General features: G+C 34.3%; 1 long non-coding RNA gene, 10 other non-coding genes and 2 pseudogenes across 11 annotated transcripts; all 13 read right to left on the bottom strand.

Moving 5' to 3' along the window:
• Positions 1-121: 121 nt before the first annotated feature.
• On the bottom strand, positions 122-196 carry LOC112128883 (small nucleolar RNA SNORD113/SNORD114 family). Its single transcript, XR_002911334.1, has one exon. It is a non-coding gene; the product is annotated as a small nucleolar RNA SNORD113/SNORD114 family (small nucleolar RNA).
• Positions 197-1,333: 1,137 nt separating this feature from the next.
• Positions 1,334-1,403, bottom strand: LOC112128898 (small nucleolar RNA SNORD113/SNORD114 family; annotated as a pseudogene).
• An 849-nt stretch (positions 1,404-2,252) lies between these two features.
• LOC112128876 (small nucleolar RNA SNORD113/SNORD114 family) lies at positions 2,253-2,324 on the bottom strand. Its single transcript, XR_002911327.1, has one exon. It is a non-coding gene; the product is annotated as a small nucleolar RNA SNORD113/SNORD114 family (small nucleolar RNA).
• Positions 2,325-2,818: 494 nt separating this feature from the next.
• LOC112128890 (small nucleolar RNA SNORD113/SNORD114 family) lies at positions 2,819-2,893 on the bottom strand. The gene has a single exon (XR_002911341.1). It is a non-coding gene; the product is annotated as a small nucleolar RNA SNORD113/SNORD114 family (small nucleolar RNA).
• A 905-nt stretch (positions 2,894-3,798) lies between these two features.
• On the bottom strand, positions 3,799-3,869 carry LOC112128920 (small nucleolar RNA SNORD113/SNORD114 family; annotated as a pseudogene).
• Positions 3,870-5,052: 1,183 nt separating this feature from the next.
• On the bottom strand, positions 5,053-5,126 carry LOC112128887 (small nucleolar RNA SNORD113/SNORD114 family). The gene has a single exon (XR_002911338.1). It is a non-coding gene; the product is annotated as a small nucleolar RNA SNORD113/SNORD114 family (small nucleolar RNA).
• An 852-nt stretch (positions 5,127-5,978) lies between these two features.
• LOC112128881 (small nucleolar RNA SNORD113/SNORD114 family) lies at positions 5,979-6,053 on the bottom strand. The gene has a single exon (XR_002911332.1). It is a non-coding gene; the product is annotated as a small nucleolar RNA SNORD113/SNORD114 family (small nucleolar RNA).
• Positions 6,054-6,813: 760 nt separating this feature from the next.
• LOC112128882 (small nucleolar RNA SNORD113/SNORD114 family) lies at positions 6,814-6,888 on the bottom strand. Its single transcript, XR_002911333.1, has one exon. It is a non-coding gene; the product is annotated as a small nucleolar RNA SNORD113/SNORD114 family (small nucleolar RNA).
• An 805-nt stretch (positions 6,889-7,693) lies between these two features.
• LOC134759978 (uncharacterized) lies at positions 7,694-12,584 on the bottom strand. The gene is made up of 4 exons (XR_010136883.1): positions 11,879-12,584; positions 11,001-11,036; positions 10,559-10,645; positions 7,694-8,352 (listed from the first exon to the last, which is right to left on the bottom strand). It is a non-coding gene; the product is annotated as an uncharacterized LOC134759978 (long non-coding RNA).
• LOC112128893 (small nucleolar RNA SNORD113/SNORD114 family) lies at positions 7,867-7,938 on the bottom strand. Its single transcript, XR_002911344.1, has one exon. It is a non-coding gene; the product is annotated as a small nucleolar RNA SNORD113/SNORD114 family (small nucleolar RNA).
• On the bottom strand, positions 8,900-8,971 carry LOC112128877 (small nucleolar RNA SNORD113/SNORD114 family). The gene has a single exon (XR_002911328.1). It is a non-coding gene; the product is annotated as a small nucleolar RNA SNORD113/SNORD114 family (small nucleolar RNA).
• Positions 10,146-10,222, bottom strand: LOC112128897 (small nucleolar RNA SNORD113/SNORD114 family). The gene has a single exon (XR_002911348.1). It is a non-coding gene; the product is annotated as a small nucleolar RNA SNORD113/SNORD114 family (small nucleolar RNA).
• On the bottom strand, positions 11,873-11,949 carry LOC112128911 (small nucleolar RNA SNORD113/SNORD114 family). The gene has a single exon (XR_002911358.1). It is a non-coding gene; the product is annotated as a small nucleolar RNA SNORD113/SNORD114 family (small nucleolar RNA).
• Positions 12,585-13,910: the final 1,326 nt, after the last annotated feature.

Raw genomic sequence — 13,910 nt, 5'->3', positions numbered from 1 at the left:
TGATCCAATGGTAATAATAAATATCAATCTATGGAATCAATACATAGATATTATCTATATATTCCTGACATTTCTCTGTAAGTCAATTTCAACAGAGAGAATAGACTAATTATGTGTTGTGTTGGACCTCAGAGTTTCAGACACATATCATTCATCGTCCATAACTCCAATGCCACCATTTGTCATCATTGGTCCATGATTGGGTCTCCTCTCCTTCATGTGTTCCTACATTTTTATCAATTAAATGATCATATTATTGACATTAATAAAAACAAATACATGGTTCAGACAAAACCAACAAGGTCTTTGAATATCTATAACATCTACAGAGTCACCTTCAACATAGACTAGATCTCTTTCATTTATTGACCTCAATGTTCCACATGATAAACAACATACTGTTTCAGTCATACTCATTATTGAGCAGTGGTTAACTGTGTAATGATTTAATACTTTAAAATTTTTTGATTGACAGATAAAATTGCTTGTATTTATCATGCACAACATGATGTTCTAAAGTATATACACATTGTGGAATAACTAAATCTATCTAACTGATATATGTATTACATCTCAGAGTTATCATTTTGTGGTGAGAACACTTAACATCTACTCTCTAGCATTTTTCAAGAATATGATGTATAAAATTAACTATAGTCACCATGTTGTATAATATTTTTCTTGAACTTATTTCTCCTCTCTAACTGAATAATTTAACACATTTTATAGTAATACCAAGAATATCTTCAAACAAATTACTGAAAACAAGAACTTTGACTATAACTCACCTTGGCCTCTTTCCAAACACAGAGGCAACACAACAATCTTGATCCCAACAGAATGGTTGAAACAGCTCACTGCATCCATTCTGAAGAGTAGAAAGCATAGAAAAACATTGAGATGTTCTCTCCATTGATCCACGTTGTCTACCATTTGTTAACATTGCCTTTTAGGCTTTTATTAATTTATGCTAATATTTATATATTTTGCAAGTAATAAACTTCAAAATTTGCAACTGAATGAGAGCAAGAACTGTTACCTATTACAGTCTATGGCATCCTTAGTCCAAGACATAATATCCTTGATCAATTTATTACCCATTCCATTTCTATTAATATTCATTTTCCTTACTATGAAGTTTAGTAATAAATAATGCTTCACCCTCTTCGTCTCTATTAATTTATAAATTTGTTTATTTATTCTGCCCTTGATTCGTTTACAATAATATTTTTAAAATTCATGAACACAAATATCAACAACAAGGTCCTCATATATTCTGACATTTGTGCATAAGATCCCTTCAAAATGGGGAATGGATTACATCCCATTTGTGTTGGACTTCACAGTTCCAGACACGTGGTGTTCATTATACGTGACTCATACCAGTAGTCATCATTGGTCCAGGATCTCTTTGATTTCACACTAATACAAATTTATCCATTGATTAATTTATTAATAAGAAATACATATCAGTCAGAAAATACAAGAATAATATTCATAAAGATTCCTAACATTCATCTACAGATTCATTTCCACAGACTAAATCTCTTCATTACCGTCTTCCGTGGTAATGACCTTCTTTGGTCCATATATTGACCAATCACTATAATACATCTATCAATCTGATAGTAAAATTGGCATGTTTGGGTCTCTTTGGTTATATTTAACAGATTTTAATAATATAGGAAATACCCTTTTTAAAAAGCTACACCAACAAAGACAAGAGCATTGACTATTGCTCACACTGGTCTTCATATGCTAACACGAGATGCAGCCAACGTGCTGGTGAGCAGGGATGAGAGACTGAATCACCTCTAAAGCATCTATTCTGAGGAGTACAGAACAAAACAGATGACTAAAAAATGAGAAAATCCTCCATTGATCCTTGCTTATCATCTTCCATTTAATCATTAATTCAGGCAATCATTACTTGGAGTATATTTTATTTCCTTCTCTCTTAAAATGAACAATTTTGAACTTGTTACTGACCCAGAACAAAAACATTATCTAATTAATACTGTCCATATCATCCTTTGCCAAAATAAACCGTTATGCACCATTTACTTCTCTTTGCATTTTAGTGTTTTCTATATATATATTAACAAAATTCCTTGGCTCACTACAAGTTTTTATAATTAGACAATGTTTCCCCCATTTTACCTTGATTCATTTATATATTTGTTTACTGATTCTTTCATTGACCCAATCATAACATAAGAATGCATGAACAAAAAGACCCGATTTCTTTTGTGAAGGACCTCAGAGTTCCAGACACATATTCATCATGTACGACTCATACGCCACCAGTGGTCATCATCGATCCAGGATTGGGCATCCTTTTCTCCATTCATTTCTATATTGCCTGTTAATTTAATCATTAGTTCACTAATAATAAATTAAAACCCTATGATTCACAAAACCCAAAGAACAGCCTTGATATTCTTAATCTGTACATATTATCATCTCATCTCCATGTATCTCCTGCTTTAATTATCCTCAGCTTTTCACACATGTATTAATCAATATAATGCTTCATATTTGTCATTTGTAACAGCGGGCCTTATGTGATTATATTTCACACTTTTTAGTAATGCAGTGAATACCTTAAATCCCCTAAACCACACCAAGAACTTTGACTATTACTCACATTGATCTCTAAGCTCTAACGCGGAGATGCAGCCATAAGGCTGGTGGCCATGGAAGAATGCATAAATCACCTCGAGATTATCGCTCTGAGGAGTACAAAAAAGAGAAGATGACTTTTTTTTTAAACTAGATATTCCTCCACTGATCCTTGCTTATTGAGGTGTTTTGTGTGTTGGACCTCAGAGTTCTAGACACGTATTATTCATCACCCAACACTCATACGCCGGCAGTTGTCATCATTGGTCCAGGAAGGCCCACTTTCTCTTCATTCTTTACTACATTGTTTATTGATTAATTCATAAATTAACTGATAATATTTTTTAAAGCCTATGATTCACAAACCTCCAACAAAAGCATATCAATTTGTTAGGTAGCCATCATTATTCACATGTCAGTATTTAAATTTTATCATTTATCCTCAATTTTTCATATATGCATTAATCAGTGTAATGATTCATGTTAATCCCAAATTATGATGTTTACATTAGGACTTTTGTGATTATATTTCACACTTTTTAATAATATAATGAACATCCTTAAACAAACCACCCAAGCCATGACAAAAATTTTGACTCAAACTCACATTGGTCTTAACAGAGATTCAATCATACAGTCATAACCATGGGAGAATTCTTAAATCAGCTCAGATGGGTCCAGTGTGAGAAATACAGGACAGAACAGATGATTTTAAAATGAAGAAGGAGAACAGACATCTGAGACGTTCTCTGCATTAATCCTTGCTTTTCACCTTTAGTCAGTAATTTCAGTAATCACACATTTAGATTATTCTTTTCTCTTAAGAGAATGAACAAATTCAAAATCGCCATCTATCCAGAACATGAACAGTGTCTGTAACTTATACCATCTACACCATCCTGAGCTAAGGAGGTAAGAGTCATGTAAAGTGTATTTCAAATTAGAGTTTAGTATTTTCATAATATATTAGTAGTGTTTCTTTGCTCACTACATATTTTTAATTTGAACAATACTTCATTAATTTATTTACTTATTGATTGGTTATTTCATTGGTCCTATTATAATACTAGAATGAAAATATATGAACACAAAGACCAAGCCCAAGATCCTTGGATATTCCCAACATGGGCCTAGAGGATGCCTTATATCAAGAATATGGACTATATGTCTTTTGTGTTGGACATCAAAGTCCAGACATGTTTTACTCATTGTATATGGCTCACGCCACCATTGGTCTCAATTTTCATTCATTTCTACCTTTGTTTTGAATAAATCATTAATCAATTCATAAGAGTAAAATAAGAACATGATTCACAAAAACCTATGAACATGATGCCAGACATACCAAGCATCTGTCTACAGAATCCTTTTCCACATTAGACAATGTCGCTTTCATTCATTCACCTCTATGTGGCACATTATTGATTAATAAACATACTGTTCTATATTACTTTAACCATTGGGCCATGGTTAATTTTATAATAATTTAAAATTTTTAATAATATTGTGAATACCTTTAGACAAGTACCCAAAAGGAAGACAAAAATTTTGGCTATTACTCACATTAGTTTCTTTCCAAACGCAACAGCAATACAGGTTTCCATCAAGCAGAAGCCCACTTGATGCATCCATTCTGATCCATCTTTATACGAAGCAGAGAAGATGATAAAACATTGAGAATTTCTCTCCACTGACTGATATATTCCACCATTCGTTTGTATCATCTTTTTGGTTTTTAATAATTTATAGGGCCATGCGCAGTGGCTCACTCCTGTAATCCCAGCACTTTGGGAGGCTGCGGTGGGTGGATCACCTGAGGTCAGGAGTTCGAGACCAGCCTGACCAACACGGTGAAACCCCATCTCTACTAAAAATACAAAAATTAGCCAGGCATGGTGGCAGGCGCCTGTAATCCCAGCTACTTGGGAGGCTGAGACAGGGGAATCACTTGAACCCAGGAGGCGGAGGGTGCAGTGAGCCAAGATTGTCCCACAGCACTCCAACCTGGGCGACAAGAGTGAAACTCTGTCTCAAAGTAATAATAATAATAATAATAATAATTTATAGAAATCTTTGCTTATTTTTCTCTCAATAAAATGAACTTCAAACATGTAACTGACTGAGAGTAATAACTATTATCCATCACAGTTGATGTCATCTTTAATCCAAGACATAACTCGATCCATATATTATCCATTCTAACTTATACTAATAATCCATTTTCTTTATTACATATTTTAGCAATAAACAATACTTCACTCTCTTCATTTCTGTTCATTTATACATTCATTTATTTATCCTGCCCTTGATTATTTTACAATAATATTTTTTAAATACTAACACAAAAATCCCGAAAAAGATCCTTGCATATCCTGATATCTGTCCATCGGATCCCTTCACAAAGGAGGAATGGACTAGATCCCATTTGTGTTGGACCTCAGAGTTCTAGAAACATGGTATTCATGTGCATGACTCATATGCCACCAGTGGTCATCACTGGTCCAGGATCAGCCCTCTTTCTCTATTCCCATCTAAATTTGTTTATTGATTAATGTATTAACAAAGCAATACACAAAAATCTGAAAAGAAAAATAAGAATTATATTCTGAATATCCCTAACATCCATCTATATAATCCTTTCCACAGAGACCAAATTTCTTTCATCAACTGAGCTTTTCCATAGATGCATTACTCAGTATAAATGCTTCATATCAATGTGATATTTAACATGGGCAGATTCTCTTACTGATTATATTTAAAACTCTAAAATAATGCAGCAAATACCATTCTAAAAATTGCTGGATTTGGTATAAGAACACTGATTACTACTCACATTGGTCTGCATGCTCCTATCACACAGATGCAACCACAGAGCTCATGACCATGGAAGCGTGCTTCAATCAACTCAAGTGCATTCATTCTGAGGATCACAGAGCAGAGCAAATGATTTTAAAAGGTTGTAACATTCTTTCCACTGGTCCTTCAATTCCTCTTTCCAGTTAGTCAGTCATACATAATTAGTAATTTGTAATAATGCTTATTTTTCTCCTATGTAGGCTAACAATGTCAATCTTGCCATTGACCTAGAAAATGAACACAGATATTTACCTATTACTGTCTACATCATACTTAGCCAAAGATTTAACAATCATGTACCATTTATTTCTCTTTGGACTTCAGAGTTTCCAGTACATATTAATATTACTTCTTGCCACACCATCTATTTTTATAATTGGACAATGCTTCACACGAGTCATCTTTATTTAGTTATATATTTGTTGATTGATTCTTTTATTGATCCAATTATAATAACAGAATGAAAATACATGAGCAGAAAGAACTGGCTTTCTTTTGTGATGGACCTCAGAGTTCCAGACACGTATTATTCATCATCCAAGACTCATACGCCGGTATTTGTCATCATTGGTCCAGGAAGGGCCCACTTTCTCTTCATGCAATTCGACATTATTTGTTGATTAATTCAGTAATTCATGTGTAATAATTATAAAAATTTTATGGTTCACATAATTCAATTCTATCATTGATATTCATTATATATATATACATATTATTTGACTTTTTTTATTTTCAATAACACAGTAAATATCCTTAAACAAACCACCCAAACACCACAAGAACTTGGCTGTTACTCACACTGGAATCTTTCATATCATGACAGCAACACAAGTCTTGATCAGGGCTAAATTCATAATCAGCTCAGTGCATCCATTCTGAAGAGTACAAAGCAGAGAAGATGATAAAAATATTGAGACATTCTTTCCATCAATCCATACATTTCACCATTCATTTACATTGTCACTTTGGCTTTTATTAATTAACAGTAATATTTATTAATAAAATAGACTTCAAGGTTGCAACTAACTGAAAGTAATAATATAACCTATCACAATCTATGTTATTTTTGATCCAAGACATAATACCTTTCATCCATGCCTATATTATCCATTCCAATTTAAATTAAAATCCATTTTTCTTAATACGTATTTTAGTAATAAACAATGCTTCACCTCCTTATCTTCTTCATTTATACATCGATTTATTCATCCTGCCCTTGATTCTTTTACAATAATATTTTTTAAATTCATGAGCACAAAGATCATGAAGAAGATCCTTCTATATCCTGTATCCTGATATCTGTTTATAAGGGGGAATGGACCAGATCCAATTGTATTGGACCTCAGAGTTCCAGACACATGATATTCACTGTGCATGACTCACATACCACCAGTTGCCATCACTGGTCCAGGATCAGCCCTCTTTCTCTATTACCATGTAAATTTGTTTGTTGACTAATTCACTAACAAGGAAATACACCTAAGTTTTCAAAAAAAGAATAAGATTCTTGAATATCCCTAACATTCATCCATATAATCATTTCCACAAATACCATATTTCTTTCATTAACTGAGCTCAATGTTTCACATATGCATTAATTAACCTAAAGTTTTTAATCCAGTTTTTAAATATTGCATATTTCACCTTATTTTATTGTGTCTAATACTTTTTAATAATATAGCAAATAACATTTTAAAATGGTCAAAACAAGAAGGAGCATTGACTATTACTCACATTGGTCTTCATGCTCCTAACACATAGGTGCAGCTATAGAGCTTGTAACCATGGAACCGGCTGGCAAACATCCATCCTGAGGCTCACAGAGCAGAGCAGATCACAAACAGATGAAACAATCCTCCTTGATCTGTGTTTATCATCTTCCCTTTAGGAAAATATTTTAGAAATCATTATCTGAAGTATAATTATTTCATTTTCTCTTAAGAAAATGAACACTTTGTGCAACTTTCCTTGACCCAGAGGTTGACCATTATCTATAAATACCATCTGTATCATCCTTAGTCAAAGACGTTACAGTGGTGTAACATTTATTTCTCTTAGGACTTCACTGCTTTAATATAATATTTTAATATATTATTATATTTACTATATATTAAATATTGCATTAATTATATATTAATTAATATTAGATTTTTATTTAATATATTAAAGCTTTGATATAATAATAATAATACATCTTGCCTCACCAATCATTTTATAATTGGACAATACTTCATCCCCTTCATATACATACATGTATATGTATAAATTATTTCATTGATCCAATTATAATAACACAATGAAGTGAACAAACCCAAAGACGAAAAGCAAACACATTGTATATTCATAGGATCACCTGAATCAGAAGGAATGGGCCAGATTTCTTTTGTGATGGACCTCAGAGTTTCAGACATGTATTCATCATGTGTAACTCGTACACTACCAGTAGTCATCATTGATTCAGGGTTGATCTTTTTTTTGCTATTCATTTCTACCTTGTCTATTGATTAAGTCGTTTATTCATTAATAATACTTTCAAGGCCCATGATTCACAAAACCCAGTAACACTCTTGATATTCCATATCAGTATACAGAATCACTCAAACATTGGGTGTTTCATTAACTATCCTGTTTTTTATATATGCATCATCAATATAATACTTCATGTCACTCCCATATCACTGGAATAACATTGGCCATCTTTGACTATATTTCACACTTTTAAATAATACGTTGATTACTCTTAAACAAACCACCCAAACGAAGGTAAGGACTTTGACTATTACTCCCCTTGGTCTTCACGCGCCTTCCTAAGCATGGTGCAAACAGAGTATGTGACCTTGGAGGCATCCTCGAATCAGAACAAGGACATCCATTCTGATGAGTACAGAGAAGAGAAGATGATAACAAATTTGAGACATTGTCACCATTGTTTCTTGCTTTTCACCTATAATTAGTCATTTATGCAATCGTTATTTGGACTTCATATTAATTTCATTTTCTGTTAAGAAAATTTCATTTCATTAATCATAGTAATTTCATTTTCTGTTAAGAAAATGAAAAATTTCAGTCTTGCTACTGTCCCAGAATCTGAACACTCTCTATAACTATACTGGCTATATCATCATTGGCCAAAGAGGTGACAGGCATGTCCCATTTATTTCTCTTTGGACTTCATGTTTTCAATACACATGAAATGTTTCTTGCCTCACTACAGATTTTAATAATTGGGCAATTATTAACATTATTCATCTTTTTATATAATATATATAAATGTTATATATAGGTTCTCACATTAAGCAACTATAAAAATGCAATGAAAATAAGTAAAAACAAAGACCATAAACAAATAAATTCTGTATCTCTGACATCTATACACATAGGATCATTTCAAACATACAGAAGGAGCTCTATTTCTTCTGTGATGGACCTCAGAGTTCCAGACACGTATTCATCATGTAAGACTCATATGCCACCAGCAGTCATCATCAATCCAAGACTGATCACCTCTTTTTCCACTTATTTCTGTCTTATCTACTGACTGACTTGTTAACTCACTAATAAGTCCCTTTGGTTCGAAAAGACCCCCAAGAATAACCTGGATGTTCCATATCTGTATCTAGAATCATTCTAACATCGATATATCTGTTTTATTAATTGTCTTCTGTTTTTCATCTATGCATTATCAATATAATACTTTATATAACTCTTATATCTATCATTGGGATAACATTGGCCATCTCTGTATTATAAACTTTTTTTTTTTTTTGAGACGGAGTCTCACTCTGTCGTCCAGGCTGGAGTGCAATGACACAATCTTGGCTCACTGCAACCTCCGCCTCCCGGGTTCAAGTGATTCTCCTCCCTCAGCCTCCTGAGGGAGCTGGAATTACAGGCACCCACCACCATACCCAGCTGATTTTTGTATTTTTAGTAGAGGTGGGGTTTCACCATGTTGGCCAGGCTGATCGCAAACTCCTGACCACAGGTGATTCACCCCCCTCGGCCTCCCAAAGTGCTTGGATTACAGGCACGAGCCACCGCACTCAGCCTATTACAAACTTTTTTATAATACATGACATACTCTTCAACAAACCACCAAGACAAGAACTTTGATCATTAATCGCACGGGTCTGCATGCTCCTTCCCAAGCACGGGGCAAACGGAGGACCATGGAAGAACTCTTAAAACAGTACAACTACGGCCATTCTGAGGAGGACAGAGCAGAGACGATGATAACAAATTTGAGACATTATCACCATTGATCTTTGCCTTTCACCTTTCATTTAGTTGGTCATTTAGGCAGTAATTTCCTGGAGTATATTTATTTCATTTTCTTTTAAGAAAATGAACAATTTTGAACTTGCCACTACCAAAAAATTGAACATTGTCTATAATTACACTAACTATGTCATCATCGGCCAAAGAGGTGACAGGCATGTACCATTTATTTCTCTTTGGACTCCACTGTTTTCAATACATATTAATAATATATCCTGCCATACCTGAACACTGCTTCCTCTGCTTTATCTTTACTTATATATTTGTTTATTGATTCTCACATTGATCCAATTATAAAAATAGAATGAAATTATCACAAATAAAAACATTTCTGAAATATTTCTGTGGCATCATTTGAAACAGAGAGAACGGGCCATGTATCTTCTCTAACAGACCTCAGAGTTTCAAACACATAATCACTATATAAGACTCATAAGCCACCAGTGGTCATCACATCATCGATCCAGGATTGGTTCTCTTTTTCTCCACTCACTTCCACATTATCCATTGATTAGTTAATTCATTCACTAATAATTTTGAAGCCCTATATTCACAAAACCAAAGGAGAGCCTTGATATTTCTAGTCTGTATATAAAGTCATCTTATGTCAACATCTCTCCTTTATTAATTATCTTCAGTTTTTCATATATCCATTAATTATATAGTGCTTTATATCAATTTTGTCACTGCACAACAGTTGGTCATCTTTGATTATAATTCACTCTTTTCAATAATATAGTGAGTGAATAATACCTTTAAGCAAACAACCCACACCAAGATGCAAACTTTGATGATTACTCACATTGGTCTCCATGCTCCTAATGCCCCGTGGCAACCATAAGGCTTGTGACCATGGAAGCGTGTTTAAATCAGTTTAAGAGCATCCATTCTAGGATTACAAAGCAGAAAATGTGATGAAAAAAATTAAGACCTTATCTGTATTTATCCCTCCTTTCCAAATTTCATTGACTTATTTATTAATTTTTCATTATATATGTGTACTCTTTCTCACTGTCTCAACAACAGGAACAATGTCAAACTTGCAACCAACCCAGAAAATAAAACTTGATTGATACAGAAAGCCTTAATGTTTTATATATATCAAAGAACATAATTTACATCAATCCCAACCTCATTACTGGGGTGCATTTGGCCCTGTTTGATTATATTTCATATGCCATTATATAATGAATACCCTTAGATAAACCATGCAAATCGAGACATAAAATGTGATTGTTACTCACGTTGGTCTCCATGCTCCTAATGCAGACAGCCTCCATCTTGAAGAATATAAAGGAGAACCAGTGATTAAAAAGTTGAGACATTCTCTCCATTGACAATGGCTTTCCAACATTCATTTATTTATTCACGTGAATGTTTACTAATTGACGTTATTATTTGTCTCTTCTAAAAATAGGACAGGATGGTACTTGCCATTGATGCAGAACAATAACATTGACTGTTACTTATCACTGTCTATACCAATGGTCCCCAACGTTTTTGGCACCCAGGATGGGTTTTGTAGAAGACAATTTTCCCACGGACCAGGGCAGGGAGGGGTAGTTTCCAGATGAAACTGTTCTAACTCAGATCATCAGGCATTAGATTCTCATAAGTAGCATGTGACCTAGATCCCTGGCATGCACCGTTCACAACAGGTTCTGCTCCTATGAGAATCTAATGCCACTACTGATCTGACAAGAGGCGGAGCTCAGGTGGTAATGCTTGCTCACCTGCCGCTCACCTCCTGCTGTGTGGCCTGGTTCCTAACACACCAGACAGTGATACTGGTCTGCAGCCCTGAGGTTAGCGACCCCTGGTCTATATGATACTGTACCAAAGAGGTGTCACCCTTGATCCACTTATTTACTTATGGACCTTAGGACTTTCAAATTATATTAATAGTATTTCAGGCCTCACCTCATATTTCATAATTGGACAATGTTTCACCCTCTTCATCTTCATGCAATTGTATACATTTTGTCATTGATTGTTTTGTAACAATACAATCAAAATTCATGAACTACAAAAGTCCAAGAACATCACCTTTGTGTATAACTAATCATTCTACAGGACTACATCCATCAAAAATAACAGACTAGATCTCTGTCTAGGTACTAACCTCAGAGTCTCAGGCATGTATTTATTCATCATCTATGACTAAATATGCCACCAGCCATCACCACGAGTTCAGGATTTGACATCTTTTTCCTCATCCATTTCTATATTTGTTGATTTATTAGTCCTTCAATAGATTAATTACAAAAAAAAGTACATGAACCACAAATTCCACAGAACAATATTAAGTATCCATAACTGTCTACAGAGTAAATTCACTCAGCAACTATAACCTTCATTGATTAATTTATGTTGTACATATCCACTAATGAACATACATTTCATATCAATGCCATAGTACACCATAGTCAACTTCTTTGACTAAACATTTTGTAGACAGTACAGTGAATATTTTTAAACAAGCCACTCATACTAAGACAAGTGCTTTGACTCTTATGTTGGTTTCTATGCTCCTAACACGTAAGAGTTCATGGCCACAGGTGAATGCTTAAATCAGCTAGGAGCTTTCATTCTGAGGACTATAAGCACTGCAAGTAACAGAAAGCTGAGATATTCTTTCCACTGATACATGCCTTCCTCATTTCATTTGCTCAGTCATTTAGGTATTTATTATTTTATGGCATAATTTATTTTTTTCCCTCTGCAGTAAGTGGCCACTTGAACTCATCATCACTGACTCAAAGCAAGAACATATATCACAATCTTGCTTACTTACCCTTACCCCAAAATGTAACCCCTTTGATGCATTAAGGGGTTACATTTTGGGGTAAAGATAGCATTACTTACTGAACTCCAGTGGTTCCATGTTATATTAACAATAATTCTTGCCTCACCCCATATTTTCATAGTTAGATACACTTCATTCTATTCATTTTTATACACTGGCATATTTGTTTATTCTTTCACTTACTGAATAACAACAAAATCAAAATCCATGAAGCACCAAAGACTGAGAACCTGATTCCTGAATATCACTGAAATCTATCTGTAGGCATTCCTACAGATGCAAACACTTAAACCCCTCTTTGTAGTGGACCGCAGTAGGTCACAGATATTTCAATCATAAAACACATTTCAGAATGTATTCCACTCGCATCACTGGTCCTTCCTTGGCCTTTTTTCACATAATTTGTATATTCTTTCTACATAAACATGACTAAACCACCAGAATAAAACACTGACAAGTGCTTCTAGTTCCTATGTGTCCCTTCTTCGTAACTTACATCTTTATCATTTGAGGAATGCTTAGGGAAAACCTGCAGTAGAATTCTAAACAGAACAATTTGTGATAGGGATTTGATCTTTTTTAAAAACCATCCCAAATAACACTAAATCAAATTAATCCTAAATTTTGGTTCTTCATCGTTAGTATAGGCTTGTCCTTGTTTGATTTTATTCGTGTAAAATCATTCATTATGATGGAAAAAAATTAGTTAATATAATTCTGAAAACTAGTATTTATTAAAAAATAAATAGAATATCCGATGTAGTCAGATATTTAAAGAAATGACTACATTTCTTTAAAATGTAGTCATTCACTCATTTTAAAGATGTACAATGAACACCCATGAAAACCCACTCAATGGACAAAGACTGTGCCAATTCCATTGATTTCTAACCTCCTAAAATGTAGCAGTATCCTAGAAAGCCTGGTCTCTTCAGAATGCTTAAATCACCTAAGGTGCATCCATTTTGTACAATATAACAATGATGTTACATAAATTAGACATTTTCTCCATTGAGCCATGTTGTTCCCCTTTCATTTACTTAGACTTTTAAATATTAATTGGGCGGGGCGCAGTGGCTCATGCCTGTAATTGCAGCATTTTGGGAGGCCGAGGTGGGCGGATCACTTGAGGTCAGGAGTTCAAGACCAGCCTGGCCAACATGGTGAAACCCCGTCTCTACTAAAAATACAAAAATTAGCCAGGCGTGGTGGCACACGCCTGTAATTCCAGCTACTCGGGAGGCAGAGGCAGAGGCAGGAGAATTGCTTGAACCTGGGAGGCGGAGGTTGCAGTGAGCTGAGATCGTGTCACTGTACTCCTGCCTGGGCAACAAACAGAGTGAGACTC

This window comes from Pongo abelii, chromosome 15 (assembly GCF_028885655.2).
Source record: "Pongo abelii isolate AG06213 chromosome 15, NHGRI_mPonAbe1-v2.0_pri, whole genome shotgun sequence".
NCBI classification, from domain to species: Eukaryota; Metazoa; Chordata; class Mammalia; order Primates; family Hominidae; genus Pongo; species Pongo abelii.
This window is presented reverse-complemented; position numbering and strand designations above follow the sequence as displayed.